A 24,867-nucleotide genomic window follows, 5' to 3' on the forward strand; every position below is an offset into this window, starting at 1 on the left:
CATTAATCAAAAACACATTCTAAATGTTATCCTTAACAAGTAAATACTAATGTATGTGAGTCTTCTCAGAGGCACTAAAGGTCTATTTCAGCTTACTGATGTGATTATTCATACTGCAGTAATGTCAGTGCTGGATTTAGAAGACAATTAAGTTGTTGAAAGATTAGAAAATGGACCTGGGTCTTCCTATAGTCTCACAGTGGATTTTAGGAAAAGGAACTTAAATTGAACACTGTTATTCTACAATTGAAGAAATCAGAATGGTTTAGTAGCTTGCTTTGGCTTTAGTAGCAGCACCTTTTTTTGTTTGCAGACCTTCTCTGTAAAATAATACTTCCAGCCCAAAATGAATTCAAATCATGGTGCAGCTGAAACTAAGACCTGGGTTGGGGTTCTTCCCACCATTCCACACAAGATACAAAAGGGAAAAAAGAAGAATGTGAGACCTGGGCAGGACACTAAGAGTTCAAGAAGCCACATGAGCATCTAAATTATATTTATATTTCTAGGAATTCCCCTAATTGTAGAAATGTTTAATCTGAGGTCTAAGACAATGAGTCATGTGTGGAAGTGAAAATTCTAATATCAAATGGAAGAAGTGAAGCCAAAACTTCTGTTCCAATGCTATTATGTAAACTGGTGCCAGGATGGTTGCACAAGAATTTCTGGAATTACTGAAAAGCCCAGATCCCGAGGCCCCCCATGGGAGAGTCTGATACAGGAAATTTCAGGCGGGGTTCAGAAATCTGTGTGTCATAAAGCAAAGCTCCTAGGTACATCTGTCTAATGCTGTCATGTTCAGACCCTTTAACACCCCTTTTTACCCTGCCCTTCTATTAGAGGACCCATCCTTCAAGTTCTCAGTAGGATTTTTTCACATAAGGCCAGCTTGAAAAGATGTAGGATAACCAGGAGCATCCATGTTTGAGCTGTGGTCAGTCTGTCGTTAGCTGACCAGGCTCCCTGTGACAGCTCACTTCACGCATTTAATGATGATGATAGTGCAGTGGCGATAACAGTAACCATGGACGGAGTCTAATCCAGTGCTTCTCCAACTTGAGTGTGCACGGGAATCGCCTAAGGGTCCTATTGAAATGCAGATTCTGGTTCAGGGGGTCTGGGATAGGCCTGAAGTTTTGCACTTTCAGCTAGTTTCCAGGTAATGTCAACATTTCTGGTCAATGGATGACACTTCAAGTAGCAAGACACTAAAATTTTGAAACTGGCTAAGAACAGAGTCTATTCCAAACTCCTTAAAGATTCAGCACCTCAAAAGGCAAAAAAGAAGAGTACTGGTTGCTAAAAACAACACTACAGTCCATAGAGGCAATCAGGCCATTTATTGCTGGGCAGTGATTCATGTAAGCCACGGACAGGGCAAAACGGCATTGACGGCCTAGATGCAACAAAAACTAAAACAGGCCATTGAGTAAATTTGCCCCAAGGATTGCATGTCACAGGGTTTTATGCTTGTTCATATGGTAAGAAAGACCTTTCATCCTTTGGGTCACAACCAGGAACTTTGTCCCATCTCCTTGAGCCCCACTGTTGTTAGCTGCTACTCTAAATGAACATGCCACTATTCTGGAGAAGCCACAGAAGCCAGGCAAGCCTTCTGTCACATCTGAATTCCCCACTCCCTTCCTTTTACGAATCCCAAATCATAAACACGGCATAAACCTACGAGGTAAGGTTCTGTGGCAGAAGCACTTTGCACACAAAGTTAATAGTTATTTGAACAATTAACTGAGCACTAATCACCGTCTCAGGAAAAACAGAAAGCAATTATTAACTGAGAGTAAAGGATAGAATCTTCATAATTACATTTTCTATTTCTTTTTTGTGTTTTTATACCTTTTCCTTATTCAGACTAGGAACAGAATTTAGGACAAGGCAAACGCCATTGCAAGCGCTCAGTAAATATTTGAAAATCGATTGACTGAATGATTGGCAGACATCCAGATTTTTTTTAATTTAAGAATTTAAGGTGAATTTTCATTATTACATTGCATTCCCTTAACAATTTTAACTAATAAAGATAAGCAAAAATGGAAAGAAATAAAAATTGGGAGACTGGAGACTCAATGTGGTATACGAAGCAGATATTATCAGTTGCCAACCCCGAAGTAGCCTCCCTTCTTCTGACTGGCAAATCCCAATTTGATTCAGGATTTGGTAGAGAGCTTTTAGGGAAACTTTTAGGGAAGGCTGTCCCATTGTAGAGAAAAAATCAAATTAAGCCTGATACAGAATTTGCATCCTCTCCTGTCAGTGAGTGGTCTAAGGGTGGACATGTGACTCCATGCCAGCCAATGGGATCTGAGGTAAAGTTTTCTGGGGGCTTCTGGGAAGGATTTTCTTCTATCGACTAAGACTGGAAAGTTCTCTGCTCTCCCCCTTCCTTCCTGCTTAGGAAGATGCCACTGATGGACATACGCTTTGGAGTTGTTGACACAATTTTGTGACCTTAAGGCACAAGCTTGCCCCATTGTTCTGACACCATTGAGCACTGACTCAGCCCTGGAATGGGCTATCCCTTAGTCCCTTGTTATGAAAGAAAAACAAACCTCAATTATCTAAGGTACTTTTAGTTGGGTATTCCATTAGCTGTAGCTAGGAGGGTATTAATAATACAAAATGCCTCTCCTTATTTGTATCTATATATTATAAAATCTAATATGGACTTTCCAAAAAGACAATTAAGAAATCCATGGCTAACAAGTTTTGGGGATAATAATTTATTGGTTTGGGTTATAAACTCTGGATTATAAATTGACATCCATAAAAGTGTTAGCTGATCCTAGGTGTTGCCTATAAAATGTGGAAAAAACACACACAAATTTTAATAGAGGTAATGGTTTCTACAGTCATTCATTCATTCAACAAATATTTATCTGATGTATTCTAGGGAGAGGAGCCATGCTAGGCCCTGGAGAGACAAGACAGATAAATTCCCTTCTTCGTGGAGCTTATATCATAGTGGGGCAGAGAGAAAATTCACATATCTATAAATATGATTATTATTACCAAGGGGGGAAACACAGAATGATGCATTGCAATGAGCAACTGCATTGTTTATTTAAATAAGGTTGTCAGGGGAGGCTGAGACTTATGTAGGCTCATTAAAATCCAGTGGAGTGCCATTTCACTGCAGGGCAAGAATCAATAAACCCAACAGTCAGGGGTTTGAGGCATTTTGGGGCTGATCAAGGAAAAGTATGGAAAGAGGACTCCCGCAAGAGGCAGTAACCACGACAAGCTTTACTGGGCAGTGCTGGGACAGGACTGCATGAGAGGGGGCTTTCCTCCCAGCAAAGTCTGCAGAGAAGCTAGAATTGGTGGGGAGGAGTTGCTGGTCGGAAGAGGAGGAGGGGTAGGGAACTCCCAGAGGGCGAGGGATCAGAAAGGCGGCTGAAGCGTCGGGGTGACGTCACTCAGCAGGGCTCAGGATGGTGAGTCTCTGGGTCGGACAGCCTCACGGGGCCATGGCTGCATAGGGTCTTAGAACTGCAAGGCCCGATCTATGAACAGGTAACAGCTGTCCAGTGAGGTTTGCAAAGCAGCCAGTCTCTAAATGGCTAAAACTTTGCTTTTTTGAGCTATTTTACAGATAAGAGAAGTGTAAAAATTTGAGTTTGGTACTGGTGGGCTTTTGAGCAAACGGGTCTCATCCCACAGAAAAGAAAAAAACCAACCAAAAATCAGTACATTTCACAATATATATAATTGTCAAATCACTGTGTTGTACACCTGAAACCAATATAATATTGTATATTAAGTATACTTCAATAAAAATAAAAATAATACACAGAAGCCATCTGGCTTATTTACATAACACCAACCTATTGTTTTCACCGCAGGACTGGCAAACAGGAGCTGACACTTGCCATCCAGTAGTTCTGAATAAGCTCAGTATGTCTTAAGACATAATGTTTATCAGCCAGAAGCGAGAGAGCCCTAAAAACTTTCCTAATTGGGCCAGAAAACAAGATGAAGAAAAAGCAAGTAAAATTGGCTGGATTCTCAAGTTCCTATTTAGTTGCTAAGGGATGTGAGAAAACAAGTAGAAGGCAGCTGCCTTTCATCTCCAGATGTGACAGGAACAGCATGTTGAAAGGAACAACTATAAAATTCACGAAGTATAGTTTTAGTGAGGTTCCTGGTGAATTTCACTTTTAATTTAGACTCAGGAACAATAAGCAAGGAAAACACCTTATCCAAGTGATTCCACTTAACTCAGAGGTGGAAGGAACTTTGAAGAATGTATCTCAGTGAGGAAACTGAGGCTAGAGAAGCTCATGACCAGTTGAAGGTCACTCTGCCAGTTAGGGAATACCTGAAATTTCACTCCTTGACTTCCAGCCCTGGGCTCTTCCCCTTCCCATTGCAACATTCCCCAATAAACCTCCTTTGATTATATAATCTAATAACCCCAGGGTTTACTAAAGGGTTGGAGTCCAGGCAGTTCCTTTTTGAGTTGTAAACCTTTTTCTTCCAGTTTTATTGAGACACTGTCTTCATAAAACATACCTAAATTCTAAGGCATACGATGTGATGATTTGATACACATAAATACTGTAAAATAATTACCACAGTAAGGCCAGTTAACACTCTTATAAATACAATCACATAAACACCATTTTGTGTGTGGTGATAACATTTAAGACCCACTCTTTTAATGACTTAAAAGTTAATAATACAGTATTATTAATTATAGTCATCACACTGTACATTTGATCCCCTGACCTTATTCACCTTATAGTTAGAAGTTTCTGCCCTTTGACCAACATCACCCCATTTCCCCCACCTTCCAGCCCCTGAAAACCACCAGTATTCTATTACTATGAGTTTGGCTTTTTAAGTGAGAACATACAGTATTGGACTTATCTGTCTGACTTAGCATAATGCTATGAAGGTTCATACATGTTGTCATACATGGCAGGATTTCCTATTTTCTCATAGCTAAATAATATGGGGCCACCTGGGGCCCCTGGCACTGTATGCAACCAGGGTGAGCCAGGGGCCTGGTGTAAACCTTTCTAAAGATGTGCTTTAGATATTTAACTCTTGAGGGATTTTTTCCCAAAGCTAACAATTGATGTGGTGTTGATTTTTTAAGGATTGTGGTTATGTTTTTTAACATTTTCTAGAACAGCTTTCAAAAGAAAGCAAGGGTAGCTCAATTAAAACTATCAGATGCTCCACTAGGGCCATTTAAGGGAAAAATAGAGAGAACATGCACTCTAGCCTGACAGTCTGGAACTAAGCGCTCTGTAAGAACAAGTATTTAAAAGACAGCTGGAGTATGCACCTCACGCATTATTTTCTTGTGACAATAAATGAATTTAATGCAAACCATAAGACAATTCTACCCCCTAAGAAAGTTAATTCTGAAAAATACAGGTGGAAGCAGAATTTTATTGGAAGACTGCATCTCTTCTTGTTTGGAGAAAAATTGCCTTTCAAAGCCTCTTTTTGAAAAGCCTGGCCCATTTTTACTGTTTATCAACATGAATCTCACACTGAGACCTTGGTCATAAGGAGAACCGGTTCTTCCATATTTACATCTTAGTCACAGCATATTCGTTAAGGTAATCCTAGCTGCTGTGCAGGCAAATCCCCCAAATCTCAATTCCTAACACAATAGAATTTATTCTAGTAATATCTAATAAGGTATGAAGTGAGTAGTCTTCTATGAAGTGATAAAGCAATCCAAATCCCCTCCATCCCCCATCCCAACAGGATTCACAAATCTTTCTGTCAAGGAGAACTAGTAAATATTGTAGCCATTACTGGCTTAAACAGTCAGTGCCTGTTGCAATCACTCAAGTCTGTTGTTATAACATAAAAATAGCCATAGACAGTATCTAAATAAATGAGTATGACTGTCTTCCAGTAAAACTTGATTTACAGAAAGAGGTGGTAGATTGGATGTGACCTACAGGCTGTGGTTTGCCAATGCCTGCTGCAGTAGAACTTCAGAGTATTTTGCTTCTATCCAACTGACAAGAAAAGAGAACACAGATGATTGTGCTAAAGGTTTCTGTGGATCAGGCTTGAGGTAGACATAACTTCAGTCTGCATTACATTGGCCAAACCTCAATCATATGACAACACAAAGCAAGAATGAGAAAAACAGTCTCACTGTTTGCCAAGAGGCACAAGAAGTGACATTGGTAACACAGCAATTCTTCCAGGGTCCCCACTTCTTCTCAACAGTCATTTTACACTTCTTCCTATCTAAAGAACACATATGCCAGACCCCCGAGCCCTCCCATAAAAGGCACATCCAAAGCCCCAAGCAGAAGGCAGACAGCAAAACTTCCTTCCCCACCTCTGGGGCAGCCTTTCTATCAGGTCTACCAGGTGGCTTCTTGTAGCCTGGCAGCTAGGACATTTAAAAAAGCAGCGACTTTAAGAACTAAATATCAATTTCTTTGTCCACTGTTACACAAACATCCAATATTCAGTGGTGAAGTAGGAACAGGATAATATAATAAACCTCTGATTCCAAAGCAGAAAGAAAATAAGGCACATAGCAGTTTCTTGTCAATGAAAGAAATGAAATCCTGCCGGGCAGCTGCAGTGAAGGCCCTCAACCCCGAGAGCCGGAGAAGCTCCCTAGCTACACAATGATTCTGCTCTCTGGAAAGGGCTCTTTTGTTCACTAGTTTCCATAGTCACAGATACTCCGTTCTCTGAGATTCTTCTTTGTCCATTAACCTCCAGGGCCCTATTAGAAATGCACATCTGTGGGCTGTGTATCTTCTGCAGCTCACTTCCTTCCCCAAGTCATTGTAAGACCTCTAACTAATCCCCAACTTAGAACAGGGTCATCCTTTCTTTGGCAGTAGATTCTTTCAAAAATTCAGTAGGCCCGGTGCCACTTCCAGTCAGTGCCAGTAATCACATCCAGAATTCCTTTTCAGGTATAGTTCCCACACCTGTCTCGTTTCTTCCTTCCTTCACTGATCTCCTTCCCTTCTTGCCCCACCCCTTTCTCTCTCTCTCTCTCTGTCAAAACTGAACAATGATCACACTGAGGCTAAACCATGGACTTTGGTGGGAAGGGAACACTGTTAATCTCTTGTGCTTCACTGAGAAGTTTTACAGGTCTTTTTCAATAAAGCCCTTTTAATCTCAGCTCTTCTTAAGAGTCCAGAAGTCATCGGCTTTTCTAACTTGGAAGGCCCTCTATACCAAGAATGTCTCCATTCTCTTGAATCTTTGAGTGAGAAGTAGCAAAATTTTGTTTTATCTCTTTATTACAATATTTTTCTCAACAGTCAATAATAGTCTGTAGAATAACAGTGACCCTCATTTATGTCCTAGGCAAATATATGCCTTCCAAATTTTCACAGGTTCTATTTTTAGCAAGCATTTTGCCACAGCAACAGAGATCTTCAGTCCTCCAGGTAACTCACTTCTTTGCTTCCTACCATCTGACCATCAAATATGATGCATATTTTAATTTTTTATATTATGCCAGCATCCCCTTCTGGTGCTTCTCACTCACATGTAGTCTAATTACATGTTGAACAGGAAACCTTCCATGCAGAGATTCAAGAATTCAGACCCTTATCGTGTCTCTGCTATCACCTGGGACCAGAAAGTCCTGAGCTCAGAAGCTCCAGAGGTAAGAGAAAGGGAAAGACGTGATTGCACTGGAGCAGTTTGCAATCAGACTTGAAAGTCCTCACATTCCACCCAAAACTTAGTCACCTGCTATATACCAGGAGCCAGAAGAAATGAGTTTTGACAAACACATAACAGTTTCTGCCATACACAACTCTAATACTGTTCCCATTATGTAATTAAGAGTATAGATCTCATTCTTCTAGTAGATAGGCTGGTAGATATGGCATATTCAGACCTCAAAGCCTAGGACCTTGGAATCTTAGAGTTAGCAGGGGGAACGGCAGAGGTCAGCTAGTCCAATTGCCTCATATTAGAGGTGAATAAATGGAGAAGCAGATGGGCATACGGAATCCATGGCAAAGGTAGGACCAAAACATGGCTCCTCCCACTCAGGTTAGGGCTGTCTGCAGTGTCTCTCTGCCTCCATTCTAATTAAGTTTGTAAACTCTCAATGGCCTAATGAATAAAAACTCTTACTAGACATGGGAAATGAAATGACATTCAACTACAAAACAAATAAAATCCTTCGATCAGAACTTCAGTGGAAGTTAGGTTAGTTTATGTGGTCCTAAAGGAAATATTTCTTACTCCAAAGATGAGATAAATTTGGTCTGAATGTTGTTTCTCAGACTTTTTCATACTGTTTGAGCTCAGAAAATCAGTCAGAGATCAAAGCAGAGTATAACTATTGCTTTTGTAAAACTAAACAAAAATGAAATAGAGAAGTGTTTGCAAAAACTTCAGGAAGCATCAAGAGATAATGAGCAGGACATCGGTAAATTGTTGAAAGAAACAGAACCATTTGTACTCTTCCACTGTGAGCTCTTGTCCTTGGAATAGGTAATTATCCTTTCCAAATTCACAAATAATGGTTCCTTCTCTGCTTTGTTTCCGGGGTTGTGGTCAGAGCAAAATGAGATTATGTATACAAAAGTGACTTGCAAGTTGAAAATCAATGTCAATGAGAATGTTATCATCTTCAAATGATCAGTAATAAATCTACTTTAGTCTTTAAATATTGATTAAAAATCTATTGTAGTCTATGTACTCTTCAGAGGGTACATATGAACAGATGTAATTTGCTAGATTGTTATTCCATTTCCAAAATTACTGTTTGCTATAAAAATTTACCTACAGTTAATTCCCAGGGCTTCCTCTACTTATGCAATTACAAGGGTCATCAGGGATTAGAAGTATAAAACATACTTTTAGAAAGGTATTTACAAAATGCAGTTAGCCATTAAAAAATTTTTAAACTATCAAAGCTAATTAAAGACTAATGAACTAATACTGAGAAATAGCATTTAAGAATGATGTCTTGGTAAAGCAAATAACAGGACTGAGTAAAGATATACATAACTACAAATGTCCAAGAGAGGGAGGTGGTAACCTGGCAGAAAGAGTCAAACACAATAATGGATAGAATCAAGAAACTTAAGCTAATAGTAGCAACTTCTCTGATTGGAAAGTCTATGAGTTCAGAAAATAATCTCTCTTGAGAATTACTCTACAAAATAGTGTGGACTGGTGTGGGGCAAATGTAAGTTTTCACCCAGAATTTCCCACCTAGCAGTGTGAGGATAAGGGCCTGTTTCCATATCAATGGGCCACTGCGGAGACCCCTGGGGCAAGCGGAGAGAAAACGGCCATTCTCTTCTCCCCTCCATTCCCGGTACATAATTGGTCTGGTGCCCACCAGTCAGCAGGGACCTGCCCTGGAGTTCCTCCTAGAAGGGGCGGGTCAGGGGAAGCAGAGCCCAGTGCCTAAGCGGCAGGGACAGAGCAGGGCTGGCCAGCGGGGCCACGTGAGACACTGAGCTGTGAGCAGTAAAACCTTGCCTTCCTACCTGCTGTTGCCCTGGTCTTACTTTGGTTTCACTGGATTCACAGGGAATTTGCCCTGGGCAGGGAACCCCCTTACTCCCAGGGCTACAATTGGGTTTCTCATTTTCAAAGGTTGGTGCAAAACACCAAAGAGAGCATTGTAGAGAACTGGCCTTCACTATCAGAGGGACAGATGATGTGGTTTTAAAGGCCTTCACCTGTGTTGCAGATTTTGCAACAAAGCTTAGTTCATAGGTAGGAAGAAGGGTTCCATCTAAAGCCTGACCCAGAAGAAACCTAATGTTGACAAGTTTGTAGTCATTATCCAGTAAGGCAAACCCACTTTTGAACTCCAGTTCCTACCTCTACTCAAAACACCCCTAGAATTTTCTGAATTTCTGGGCTCCCAGCCTGGAAGAATGCAGGGCCCTGATATCTGTCAGCGTATAGATGAAGCCTCCGCAGAAACATTAGCTCTGGTCGTGTTGGTTCCCTACGGAGACACCGCTTCCAAAAGTGTGCCTCCTTGAGTTGGGCTGCCTATTTTAATTTCAGAGAATTTGTTAGTAGTTAACAACAACTCAAAATGTTCTTCAAGGTCTATGAAAAAGGGCCCCATTGCAGTGGGAACACCAGCAGAGAGCCAAAGTGAGTAGATTTTTCTTAAAAAAAAAAAAAGGGAGGGGTGGTGAGGGGCCAGCTAGTATTAGGAATAATTCTACCTAGGTTTTCAGGCACAGGCAGGTCTCTGGTTGTCCAGTCATGTGTCTCTCTGTGTGCCCATGTGAGTGAGTCCTTTTGATAATACTGCTTGGAACTCTGAATGGCATGTTTGGTAATGACTGGGTATGGTTGCCAAAGTTTCTAGAAAATAACACGAGATCCTCATGCTTGTTGCACCTGAAAGGAAAGAGATGAAATTAAACATACTGAGATACGATTCCCTTGTCATCAGGGATTCTAACCAAATGAAATAGTTTGGCTTGAATTTTGTTCAGGGGACATTCTGACATTTCAGTTCTCTTCCAATAAACTGATTTGGGGTGAAAAATATACAGACTCAGTTCTGTTTCGAACCAGTTCACTTGTTTTGGAAGAAAACGGATGCACTTATGAAAACTGATGAATTTAATACATAAGAAATATTTGGGTTCAGTTCAAGATTCTGCAAATTAGCATGGCTCATTCCAGTTTAATATTTGATTCCAGTCTCTATTTTTCAAATGTTCATTTCATCAACTGTGGCCCAAGAGAGAAAAATATATATATTAACTACTGCCAAAGGAAAACGAGGGGCATACCATTAATGGCTTTGAGAGGAGCCAAGAATCTCACCAGGGTACCAACTAAGCATAGATTTTCTGCTGTTTGTCACATTGTTTAGAGTATATAAACCTACATTTTACAAACAAAAAAACTATCAGAATAATCTCCAGACATCTCATTTTATTAAACATTTGCTCCATCCCTCTTCTCATAAAGCAACCAAAAAAATTTCTAACCAGACTTTTCTAGAAAATTCCAATTAGAAAATTTTAACTTTATATTCCTTGTATGAATTAAGATTATGTGTAGTATTTTAATATAAGTTTTTTATATGACATATATAGTACTTAGACATATATATTTATATATACATTCATACACGTACATGCATGTATATACACATGGTAGTAGAAAAAGAGGAGTTTTCAGTTCACTGAGAGCAAGAGAAAGGCAAGTGGCCAATGGAAACAAACCAACCCAACAATGGCAGGTACCTAAGATTCTTTCCTAGCTCAAAACCTGGTGAGATGATTCATTGAGTTATAAATGTGTGATTTATTTGTACAAAACTTTCCCTCTTCCATTCAAGAAGACCCCTCTCTTCATGCCTTTAAGCTCAGAGGGGAGATTTTCTCCTGGAATGGGAATAGAGGGAGGAGATAGAATTGTGAGGGAAAAAAGGAAAGCATCATTGTAGATCCATAGACTATCCCCTGCTCCAAGCAATACCCCAGCCTGTGGCATAGGGAGATGGTGCCATGGTGCAGCCCCAACCCATACCCACAGTTCCACCCAGGCACCCTTTTAGAAAGGAAGTAGTAAAACGCAAACTTCAAGATACCACAAATCAGTATTAGTTCTCTATTGCTGCTGTGACAAATTACCATGAACTTGGTGACTTAAAACACAGACGTATTCTCTTATAGTTCTGGAGGTCAGAAATTAGAAATGCCCTTCACAGGGCTGAAATCAAGGTGTCAGCGGGGAAGAGCTGTGCTCCTTTTGGAGGCTCGAAAAGTGAGTCCATGTCCTTGCCTTTTCCAGCTTCCAAAGCCGCCGCTTCCTTCCAGTCTCACAGCCCCATCCTCCAGCCCCAAGGCAGGGAGCACAGCACCTTGGCTCCTCTCTCCCTGAACTCTGCCTCCTTCGCCACCTCTCCTCCTCTAGTTCTGATCCCTCTGCCCCCCTCTCCCAAGGACGTTTGCGACTACCTTGTGCCCGTCTGGATAACCCAGGCTTGCAAATGAGGACATCAGTTTGTCGCGATGAGCTGGAGACTCAAGGCCCCCCTCCAATCTCCATGCCTTTGTGAGTCTTGGGACTGCGCGGTACTCAGAGGGGAAGGAACTGATGTGAGCTGAATCTAAATTATGCTGAAATAAAGAAAAAGCAGAAATGTGACATTTGTTTGTGATTTCTATACCCACAATATACAGTTTTGTTTTTCTTCCCTCAGTTGTGACCACTGCGACTCACCTACTGCAATCACAGGGACAATTAGCAGAGCACATACTGGGACCTGGAAGGAACACAGAAGAATTAGAAAATAGGCAAGTCTCCTCAGGAAATAACATGCACAAAAACTATAGGTGGGACTACTAATGAAAAAAAGAAGATAACATGATTATGTAGCATGCAAAAGTACATTTTGGAAATGCTAAATATTCCTGAACAGCCATCTTCCGTACATTTTGTCCTCACTGGCTTGGATTCTACCTCACAGATACACTCCACAGTGTTTTGCACAAGATACTCTATAAAAGCAAATTTCTTTGGGCAAAGAAGTTTATGAACATACTAACCCCTTTTAATTAATTACTGTAAATGGCCCAGAGAAGTTCTGTACTGAAGAAATAATTTTTACTTTAATGCAGTGTTTCCAAACATTTATGCCTGCAACTCTTTTCCGTATAATGCTTACCAACATCACTCTTTGAAGTGCTGCTTTAGTGGAATGACCTTCCTATACCATTTATTAAACTGTTTCTGTTCAAAAGCCAAGCCTCAGCACTGCTTACTGGATATATAATAGATGTTAACTGAATAGTGTGAATATCTAATCATGATGAATGTGCATCTCCCCCTATCTTTTATTTTCTGTACGGTTGGTTCCATACCAAATAAAACCAATTTCTTGAAGCTCTATGTTTTACTACCTTTAAGATTAAAAATGCCAAACTTTCTAACACCCTGAGGTTATCTCTGCTGTCCTCCTTATCCGCAGGTACGTCTGGAGGCAGCATATTATGGAACACTAAAATGCTGCAGTCTCCTCCCAGCTCAGCCACTGACTGGCTGTGTGACCTCATACAAAGTCCACGACCTCCTGGCACTCTGTGCTCATTGGTGAAACCGGAGAACTGAACTACATGGTCTGTCCCCAAGACACCTTGCAGCTCTGTTATTTACTCACATTTTTTTCTAGGTATTCATTCTCTTAAAGAATTCCAGTATTTTGGAGAAGAATTCCTTCTCTTGAGGAAACCATGCTATCTTCCACACCCCCTGGCCCTACCCCAATAACTTTCTACTTGTGTTCAGAGACACCACTGTTTATCGTTGAGTCTAGCAGCTTTCCTGGTGTGGTTGCAAAAGAAAGATCTTTTCTTACATGCAGGTTGCAATCTTACTGAATATAGGGAATAAATTATGCTCAAAATTCATATGTTGAAGTTCTAACCCCCAGTGTGACTATATAAGGTGATACAGCCTTGAGGGAGGCAATTAAGGTTAAGTGATGCTGTGAGGGTGGGGATGATCCAATAGTGCTGGTGGCCTTATAAGAAGAGATACCAGGGTACAGACACACACAGAGAAAAGGCCCCGTGTGGACAGAGCAGAAAGGCAGCCATCTGTGAGCCCAGAGAGCCTCAGGAGAAATGGGTGCTACGGCACCGGGACCTTGGGCTTCCAGCCTCCAGAGCTGAGAGAAGTCTCTTGTTTGAGCCACCCAGTCTGTGGTATTCCGTCACAGCAGCCTGAGCAGACTAATACAGTGAATACATATAATCTAAATGCAGACACAAGAAGCAAAAGTAGGCAACACAAGACTGAACACATGTGAAGACGTGCCCACTTTTGTTCACAGATGACTTCGCCTTCCTAGATAGAGAAATGGGTAGGGAGATAATGGTTTTCCGCACTCTTACACATCAAGCTGAGATGATCAGATTGAGCATTTTCAGCCTGACAAGAGGCTTGTCTGATGGGCACAGTACACAAAGAAAACAAAGCAGAAAGTAGCACAATCTCTCCCAACCCATTGGCACACCCCTAGGACCTAATGGGCCCACTTAAGATGGATGTAGCTAACAGTGGCTATGATTTTAGTAATACCTCTTCAACTTGAGAGCCAGGAGGCCCCTTTAAACGGTTTATTGATGAAAAAGTCACAAAGGTCAATCAGGGTCTTCCAGCACCATCTGAGCAAGCAGGTTATGGCCCTCAGCCACAAGCCCCCTGGAACTATACCTTCCCTCCCTCCAATGCTGTCTGTTCCCATCCCCCTCTGCCTCCTGCCCTCACAGCAGGAACCCCTCTGTCATACCCTCCCAAGGCTGGCCTGCCTAAAGCAAGGACTCAAGCTGCATGGACTTATTTCCTACCGGAGACACACTCAGAGCAGCTGCTGCACACTTATTATAAGTTTGGCTGTATTATCTTACTCAATCAAGTACATGGAATTTAACCAAAACAAATAAGTAAGACCTTGTTTGGGCCCCAGAGTGCTGTCTGTAATCCTCACTGTGTCTTTACGTGTTCTTTCCATCTATAAGCATGCTCGCACTTGCTCTCATGTCCTCACACCTAAGACTCATAACCACACCACTGTTTAGGAAACGCCTCAGACAGAGCGGGGCATGTGGGCTTTCTAGCACCCAGCATAGCGTAATGTACAGAGTAGGTGTTCCAAAAATATGTGTGGCTCAAATTAAAAGAACAGGGAGACCTGTATTTAAAAACTTTTCCAACTGTTTTTCTCATGTCTGTGTATATTAATATGTTTTATTTAAAAAGCTAACTTCAGTTAAAAACTTATTATTTGCCAGGCTTTCTTCTAAGTGCTTTACAGGTACTGAAGTATTGAAATCAGACTGTAACATCATAAGGTGGTATTATTATATTCTCTTCTCACATATAAGGAAACCAAGGCACAGGAGATTAATTGACCCAAGGTCACACAGCCCAGTGACAGGGCTGGGATCTGGGCCTCCACAGTCAAGTTCAAGAACCTACACTTTTAACTATACTCCATCTCTTAGGTTCAGTCACATAGCACACAGGTATGAATCTGAAAACAAAGTGAAAAAGACATCTAACTACGCTATTTTTACACATTTTGTTCCAAAGCCAAAAGTCTTTGGCCCTCTCTTAAAGACTACTGACATTAAGCATCTTGATTACACTCATTTCTAACAGCAGCAGTAAAAGGAAGTTGGAAATGAGGACTTGCTGGAGGCAGAAATCCTGAAGGTAGAAGATTGAAAGTGGTCAGTACACATCAAGAAGGGAGACAAAGAAGAAGGGGGGTTGGATGGGCACAAGCAGTCAAAAAACCCTAAAGGCAGAATAGCAGTGAGCAGCTTCCCGTACCACGGACAGCCCTCCACGTTCCATTAGCTGCTAAGGGCTTCGCGGAAGAGCGGATTTTGGCCAAGTGTGACTGAGTCACTGTGAATGTCAAATAATCAGTTAACAGTCTGTGTTTCGGCAGGTGGAGAGAAAGCAACCTAAGGAGTAAGTTTATGTACTTAAAGAAAAGGACCATTTCAGTTTCTGGAAATTCACTTTAGTTCCTGATAATGGTGGAAACTAGAGTATCATTAAATCTGTAGAAAGAAATCATGCTTTACTTAATTTGTAGAAAGAAATCAAACTTCACTTAACTTTTCATAGGATATGAAAAGTGCCTGTTGTGATCCTGTGATTTATTATAAACAATATATATTTAGTCTTCAACCTCATTCACAGTACGGAGCTCCGAACTCCCTGGAATTTGTGGAGAGGGGTGAAAGTCTTTTCTTTTGCCAACGAAGGACTTTTGGAAAGCACTTAGGGGGAGGAGCTGGTCACGGGAGAGACCAGCCACGTGTCTAGCAGGTCGGAACTTCCTGTCTACATGCACTCCCCCCTTGCCCCACTGCCACCTCTACAGAGGGGAGGGGGCCCGAGACTGAGATCAATCGCCAACAGCCAATGTTTTAGTCAGTTGTGTAATAAAGCCTTCATTTAAAAAAATCAACAAAGTTTAGAGATCTTCTCGTTGGTGAACACATGGAAATTTGGGAGAGTTGTGTGTGGACAGAGCATGGACGCTCTCCTGCCTTTCCCCATCCCTAGCCCTGTACATAGACATGTGTGCATATGATACACAGATAGACAGAGATACTCTGGAAGATCCATCTGGCTGTTACTGAGTTATATTCTTTTATTAAAAAACAAATAGTAATCTAGTAAGCAAACTGGTTTCTTGAGTTCTTTGGGCCACTCTAGCAAATTAATTGAACCCAAGGAGGTAATCCTGGGAACCTCTGATTTGCAGCCAGTAGGTCAAAAGCATGGATAACAACCTCAGCTTGTGATCCGACTCTGAAGTGGAAAACAGTCTTGGGCTGGGCCCTCAGCCCACGGTATCTGACACTAACTCCAGATAGATAGTGTCAGAAGCGAGTTGAATTGTAGGACACCCAGCAGGTGTCCAGGAATTGCTTGGTGGTGTGAAGACACCACCACACCAACCAACACATATGTTGGAAATGGCTGCAGAATCCATAGCCACTCAGAGTAGGTTTTCTTTTCTGTTTCAGATGTTGGTATGAGACATTTTATTTTTGTACTAATGCTCCCTTTTTGATTGTTTGTCTTAAATAGAGCCTGATTACATTGAAATTATCATACTGGGTAAGCTTTTATTTCTATCATTCAAAGGAAGTGTTCAAAAAGTTTAGCACTGTACTTCCAAAGACTTTTGTAGGATTTCTCTTTTGCAGCTTTATAATCCCAGGAGTGGAAAATGAATTTCAAAGTCACAAACTCTGGCAGCTTTAGGTGCACACCAATGCTATTACCTCCCTGGGTAGCCTCCAGGCAGTGTTACACCCTTATGAATACTGCTTAATGAACAGGGGTTCAGAGCAAGGAGTTTGCACAGGAGAAGGCTGCCATCGTGCTTGGGATATGCCCACCACCTGCCAAAAAGATCCTCAGTCAACCACTCAGGGGAAATGGGAGTGGTACCACATGGGCTCTGGTCCTAATCAAGATACCAGAGATTAATTAGCTCAGGATTTAGTGGTGAGTTGATGGGAAAGGAATTTGATTTTTTAAGACACCTTCATTGGGATTCTAGATTCAAAGAAGAGCCTTCTGAAACTAGAAGCATCTAAATACCATCTGAGATTCTCAGCAGAATTCTTGCCCCAGAGCTCTGAAAGAGCTTTAGGCAACACACGGGGTGATGGAGAGCAGGAAAGGACTGTTCTCCGCATGGGCAGACACAGAGAGGCCGCAGGTGCCGTGTGGATGGCAGAGCAGAGGACCGACAGCATGTTACCTCTCTCCAATCAGTTTCCCAAGAGAATGGAAAACCTGCGAATTCACAAAATAATCATTTGTTTCAGAGCATTTAGCCCAATCCGCATCCAGAGTTAAAGTTGAAAACGAGCTTGGAATTCTGAGGGAACACAGCAACAGTTTTGTTGATTTATCCTCCTTCCTCCTGTTGCTTAACAGATGCAGGGTTTCCATCTGGAAAAATGAAAAAGGTCTGGAACTAGAGAGTGGTGATGGCTGCACAACACTGTGAATGTACTTAATGCCACTGAGCTGTACACTTTAAAATGGTTAAAATGATACATTTTATGTAATGTATAGTTAACCATGCACATAAAAAATAGTATAACCATGTGGTTCTCGCACACAGTTCTCTCCCCACCTCTCTCCCTCTCTCCATAGACACACAGACACACACACACACAGTCAGGGGAGTTCTTAAAAAGTAGGCTAAAGTCAAGTTCAGAGCCCTTTTATCCACATTCCTAAACCTACTTCATTTCTTTAGATGCTCTTCTTAAACACTAAGCAACAGTGCCCCTTCCTTATATAAAACCTAGGCCTCTAAGGCTGAAAGTAAAAGAAGAGAGGTGGCTGGGCAGTTCTGTCCCAGCTGCACCCTTAAATCCCTCTCAGGGAACTCTAGCACAGGACTCCGCTCCCTGGAAACTCACTAAAAAACACGCTGCCTGGGGAGTGGGCAGATAACAAGGAAATAGGCCCAGAGTTTTACACTGGTCAGATAACATGATGTATACACTCTGCTCCAAGTGACTCTCCTTGCAAGCATCAGGGCCACCTCCTTGTAACAGACATTCTTTTGTTTACACAGTAATCAGCAGTTCTCACCTGGAGCTTGTTCTCTGAGTCCAATAATCCTCTTAATGAAGGAATTGGCTCACACAGTTATGGAAGCTGACAACCGCAAGATCTGCAGTCAGCAAGCAGAGACCCAGGAGAGTCAATAGTGTAAGTTCTGGTCTGAAAGCTGCCAGCTTCAAGACCCAGAAAGAGCCAGCGTTTCAGTTTCAGTGTGCAGGCCGTGATGAACCTGTGCGCAAGCTCAAGGCAGTCAGAGGAGGAGTTCCCTCTCACTTGTAAAAGAATTGGCCTTTCTGTTCTATTCAGTCCTTCAACTTATTGGATGAGGCCCACCACATTAGAGAGGGCAATCTGCTTTATTCATTCTACTGATTGAATTCTACTTGCACCCAGAAACACGCTCAAATTCACATCCAGAATAACGTTTGATCAAATATCTGGCCTCCCCATGGCCCAGTCAGTTTGATATGTAAAATTAGCCATCACACTGCACTGTGAATTCTACTTGCACCCAGAAACACCCTCACATTCACATCCAAAATAACATTTGACTAAATATCTGGCCTCCCCATGACCCAATCAGTTTGATATATAAAATTAGCCATCACATTGCACTGCTCTGCCTAAAGCTGGTAGTCTTAGATGAGAACCTGCTGCATCTCCAGGGAAATGATACTGGAAGGATTTTCACCCAGGGTTACTACTCTGCATAACTCATAAGGGTTAATCATTATCCTAGCAGATATCTACTAGGTAGCTTATCCCCAACAAGAAGCCCTAGTTTACATCCTTCAACTCTCATTTATCCAGGCTACATCCCCCTTTCCTTCCTGTTAGCAGCCCCTGATCATCATCTCTTGATCCTTAACTTCTGACTTTGTATCCTTTGAGTTAGGGATCAGTTCTCTAGCAGGATCCAGTAACTCAATTATGGCCCCATCCTAAACATTTGTATTTAAACTTTGACCTTATTATCTTACCCCAAAGAGGCCCAAAGACTTTTCAATTCAAATCACAGCCATTCCTGTGCCCCATGACCATGGACTTCTCTGAGGCCCTCCTTCTCAAAATCAGTATTTGGATGACCCAGAAAATAAACCATAGAGAATGGCTACATGTCTGTGCCTGAACTGATAAAATCTGGTTGGGTTTGAGAATGATTCTATTGAAAAACTACTTCTACAAGAGAAAACAATGAAAACAGATAAACTAAGAGTAGGACTAGAAGTAAATAAACACAGTATCTGCCAAGAAACAAACTGACCAGCAAGACCACCAGTGAAGCTGGGCAAAGAAATCTGGAAGAAGGAATTGTTTCTGAGCCACAATCTCTCCAGATTTGTGCCTATCAATGTGGCCTGCAAACTGTAACCCAGAATTACTCCTTCAACCCATTTTGAGACAAGTTGACTTAAGAGACTTTATCCAAAAGAACTGTAAGTGGGATTAAGGAGGAGTGAGGATGAAATGGTGGAGGAAAGAATGTTGTAGTGAAAAAAGTGGCTTTGAACGGGAAGAGATCTGATTTGATTCAATCAGCTGTGCAAATTTAAATCAGTTACTCAACTTTTCTGTGCCTCTGTTCTTTCTATAAATATAGGAATAACACACAAGGAACTTGGGAATTAAACAAGACACGTATCTTTCCAGCATACAAGCAAGAGACTGGCACCTACCTTATGAGGGCATCATATCCTTATCTCTATTCCTTCCTGTACTATCCTTTTATGACTCCTCCCATGAGAGCTCCTAGCAAAGTGCCTTTAAAGTAGAAGTTCCTTGATAAATGTTCATTTCTTTTTCCTCTATTTGCAGCAGTTTTGTATAAAGATGACTAATACCACGAACATGCTCCCATTTCTTTCCCCTGAACATATTTCGTGGGATTCATGTGACCCTCATAAGTCCCTGTGCCCCTGAGCCTGGTTCTCCACTCTCACGCTCACCCCTCCGTCCGAGCACACCTCTGGCTTGGGGCGTGTGACCTCTCACAGGTAGAGGCAGCATCCCCAGGGAGATCAAAGGGGAGTGAGGCTCTGACTCTGGAGCCTGAACCTCTCAGCCATCAAGAGGCCTGCCAGTGACAGCTGAGTATGGAAATGGGAACTTTCAATATAAGATCCTTGAAAAGACAGGTTCTTTTCACTTCAGTAGTGGCTCCAAACTTTATTTTAAAAAGGAATTAAATGTTTAGAGACAAGACATATTGAGCTGAGCATTTTGTGCACTGCAAGTTTCTGGCAATGGATAGACTATATGTAGCAAGACTCTGTATCATGAAGGCTACTTTCAGCCATAAGAACCAAAAACCACATTCAAAGTTGTTTAAACTGAAGGGAAATTTATTGGCTACCCCAGTTCCAAAAGCCTAGACACAACGTGGGATTCAGGGCTTGCTCTTTCCAGGGTCCTGTTCTCTTGTTTCCAGCTATTCCCTGAGTTCTGCCCACCTCTAATCAGCTTTACCCTATCACTTCCAATCCTCATATTCATGCACAACAACTTTGAGGAAAAAAAGGCTGCTTGCCAAAACTTACCTAGAAGAGCCAGTAAGAAACTCCAGAAAATCCCTCCTCTCGTTCCATTGGCCTGAACTGGACCACATGACAATCCTTGAGCCAATTACAGGCAAGGACATAAGATTGCTCTTAGACCAATTGGCTGATGGCTAGAACTAGAGGTTTCCCCACTTTATACAAGGCACAGGGGGTAGTACTTGAACAAAAAACTGGGGTTCTGTAATGGATGGGTGGGCCTTGTAGGCATTCAACAATGAACACTTCAGCCTTTACAAGAACACATCCGATTCCACTTGAATGAAAGTATTATTAAGAAATGGATTTATATAAACATGGGGTTTCACAATAAAGGAAACTGATGAGTTCTTTTAACAAAAATAGCAAACACCCTAATGGCTGACATCCTACAATAGTATCCAATTTAGGATCCTCAATTGTTCCATTCTTTAAAACATGTCTGGAACTCTTCTTTTAGCACTTGCAGCATTTGTTCTGAAAATTTTCTCTTTAGGTGAGCACGTCAGTTCCCATGGGCTTAAATCTCATCTTTACATGCTGACATGCAATTTTCTATCTCAAAGCCAAAATCCACTTCCAAGCCCCAGATTTGTATTCAAATTGCCTTTGTGGCATCTCCTTTCAGACATCTCAAATCTAACACACCCCAATAAATGCACGGTATTCCCCATGGCAAACTTCCCCATCTCAGCAAATAGCCTAGGCATCTAGCCCATTGCTTAAGATAGAAATCTAAGACCAATCTTCCTTTTAGGGTGTGTGTGCGTGCACATGCCTCCACGCACAGGCGCTAGAAGAGGGAGTTTTGCAGAGTGTCAGCATTGAAGGGGATCTTGGCAGTCCTCTGTTCTAGTACCAGCCCTGACCAAGTTAAAGAATAAGACTTAGCAGAGAGGAATGATTTGTCCACAGTTAGATGGTGAGTTATCAGTAGTACAGCGACTAGAACCCAAGATTTAGAACTTGGATCCACATCTAAAAGTCTCATTCTTTTCATCACTGAGCTCTCAAAAAACTCTATACAACATACCAGTTACCAGCCTTCCGTGGGTTTGTTTAGCTCTTTCAAGGCAAACTTTGCTATCCCCAGGTCACTTTTAAGTATGCAACTAACCTATAGGAACATTTCTAAAATTTTAGTAAAATGCTTGCAGCTTTACCTGAAGGAAAGACACACTAATAAAAGCATTGTGTTTCCTTTAAAACTCCAGCACCTTTCAGATGCTACTCAATCCATTCCACCATGTTAATACATAGGCACAGACCCTGAAGATATTTTGGCCTTTAGGGATCAGTTCTGCATTTCTGGATTCAGCTACTAGGAAGGTGTAGTGGCACATTACAGTTAGTGCATATCAGAGGAATGTAATACTAATTTAATACATCACCATTAAATTAACAGGAGCAGGTTTTGCTTGCTAAGAGAAAAGAAAAGCTAACATTTACTTAAATGTACTCTTAGATAAAATTCTCAGAGCTTGGACTCAACAGCCTGTGCTTGTTGAAGGCTCACAAATTACAAGCCTAGAACTGATGGGTGTCAAGGCAATGCCGTCTGGTAAGTCAAGAGGAACCTAATAGCTGGAGAGTCAGCACTGAAGACTGTGTGTTGGAAAGGAGAGGCTTTTTCTCTCTCAGATATGCTGACTGCTGGGCAGAGATGCGAGACCAGCACTGTCCAATGGGAATATAGTGTAAGCAACAGATTCAAGTCATATGTAATGTTAAATTTCCTAGTATTTCCATTAAAAAAAAAAGAAATTCTCACAACATATTTTATTTATCCTAATATAGTCACAATACTATCATTTCAGTGTATAATCAATGCAAAAGTTATTGTGAGGTATATTATATACTTTTTTGCGCTAAGTTTTCAGAACCTAGTGTGTATTTTAAACTTGTAGCACATCTCAGTTTGGACCAGCTACTTGTCTTGGTCTGAGTAGCCCCAAGCAAGTAACTCACCATCTATGAATGGCTGCCATACTGGAAGCACAGTGCCAGACAAATGTCCCCTCAAACCCCCAGAGATTTCTTAAGGCAAAGTGACCATCTCTCTCTTTGTGGAAGGAAACTCACATACTCTCCACTGGACAGTCTGGGCTCTGTGCCCTGAAGGGCTCTCCTCTTCCCTCCCTCTAATTAGGGGAATCCCAGAGCAGGGCTGCTCCTCAGAGTTCTGCTTTTGTACTCCTGAACTTACCAGTTATTCTGCATTGTGAGCATGAAAGGCACACTTTGCCTGCGTGGGACTTACCTCGCTTTCCCTGAGCTCCCAAGATATGCCACAGTGCAAGGCTCTTTGCCTTACCCGACCTCTGCTTCAGGCCCTAGGCCAAGGGTAAAATGGGGAGCCCTGCAACTATCAATAGGCAAAGCTCCAACTCTTGGTTACTCATTCTGTGAGTTCACAAGTCACAAGACTTGCTTCTCTCCTGCCCTGTCTTTATGACCAGCTGGTTAGTTTACTAAAAAGCTAACATTTGTTATGTGTTCCATGTGCAATATTTAATATGCTAAGCCTTCACAGTAAGACTTCATGGATGCTATTATTAACCTTATTTGATAGATAAGCAAGCCAAGGACTCCATAGATACACTGAGTGATTTGCCCAGGGTCACACAGTCCAGGCAGAAACTGGGATTCAACCCAGCTCATAAGCCTGCGCCCAAAAGCATTATATTCTGTGCTCATCTGCTCTCTGGCTTCTGGAGTCTCCTGTTGGCTTCATGATACACACCTTGTTCTGACTTCCTGGCCTGGCAGCCTCCCAATGAGATGAGCTCCAAATCTTGCCTTTCCTAGTTTTCCTCTTGGCAGTTTACAAGAACCTATCAGACTAGCCCCTTATTTCCACCTTAATTAGCATCTGTAGGACTCAGAATTCTCACCAGCTCTGCACAGCAGACTAAAGACCCTCGACTGTCCACCTACATAACAGAAAACAAGAAAGAAGAACACAGAGCAGCATTCACTTAACAGTTATTTACCAGGACTTTCTGCATTCAGACAAGATGCTGGAAGATGAAGCTACAGAAGGAGACAGAACGACATGCTTCCTCCCTTCAGGGTGCTTATATTTTAGGGAGGGGAGAAAGACAATAAGTAAATAAACCCAAAAACTAAAGACAAGTCTACATAATGATAAACACTATGACAAAATAAAATGGCATATTACGCCAGATGCTCAGAAGAACCATCTTCAGGCGCTGAAAACCCCTAACACCATAGTGTGCATATTGACCTCTTCATAAATCCTAGGAGGCTGATTGTATTAACACATGATGACTATTTTCTACTGTTCTTAAGCAAAGAAGGCTAAAATAGGCTGTGCATCTCCCACAAAGGAAGCCCCTTAATGATTCTTCATTTAGAAATCTAGCTATCTTGTTCTTTTGATATGTATGTCTAATTTCAGAGAAACTTTTATCTTTGTAACCCCAGTAAAGCAAAGGAAAGTGGAATTGGATGTCCCAACATGTCCATAACTTCTGTTCTGGGATAACAAATGAAAGGGTCTGTCATAGGTAGGAGGTGCCTAGAACAGAATCTGAGACAGCTATTTGCATGCAGGTGAGGTATTGGGCACGTCCTGGGGAGTAATGAGGCAGTGAAGTTATCAGGATGGAAGGCAGCAGGAGGGGGCAGAGAAGTTGAAGTATAATGTGACTGCCTATCCGTAAGGAGCGGTGGGCCTCATGGCCCTTCATAGGTGTCCCAAATTGAGACAATGGGACAAGATTTTCATAACTCCCAATCTCCAACAAGCAGTCTTTGCATGGCGTTTCCCCCGCAGGAGGGTGGTAAGAGTTGGGGAAGGCAGCCCCTCTGGGTAGGGCAATTCCTGAGAAAGGCCTTGGCTGTGCTGTCAGCAGCAAACCTTCCAGCAGTTAGGAGCACGAAGCCTCGGGTCTGAAGGGCAAACCTGTGTGGCTCACCCCAGCATACGCTATGGGCTCAGAGCACCCACCTCCTTTCCTTCCACAGTTGCTGAGTTTCCCCACAGAAGTTTGAATATAAGTGGTGTCCAGTGTTTACATTTGTCACTATGTAAAGCACCCTAGGAATAATCCTGGTCTGAAACCATTTATCTAGAACATCAAAGAATCCAAACTTGTCAACACATGGTGACTGAAACCCTTTAATGGTTTTCTATCTCTGAAGAGCATGCAGTTTCTATCTCAGGTATAGTCTACTCCAGGAGACAGAAAGGCACCCTTAATTTTGG

General features: G+C 41.8%; 1 long non-coding RNA gene across 1 annotated transcript; it reads right to left on the reverse strand.

Moving 5' to 3' along the window:
- Positions 1–3,979: 3,979 nt before the first annotated feature.
- Positions 3,980–12,317, reverse strand: LOC140845887 (uncharacterized). Its single transcript, XR_012124795.1, has 3 exons — positions 12,205–12,317; positions 11,940–12,101; positions 3,980–10,362 (listed from the first exon to the last, which is right to left on the reverse strand). It is a non-coding gene; the product is annotated as an uncharacterized lncRNA (long non-coding RNA).
- Between the last annotated feature and the right edge of the window lie 12,550 nt (positions 12,318–24,867).

The sequence above is a fragment of the Manis javanica genome, chromosome 13 (genome assembly GCF_040802235.1).
Source record: "Manis javanica isolate MJ-LG chromosome 13, MJ_LKY, whole genome shotgun sequence".
NCBI classification, from domain to species: Eukaryota; Metazoa; Chordata; class Mammalia; order Pholidota; family Manidae; genus Manis; species Manis javanica.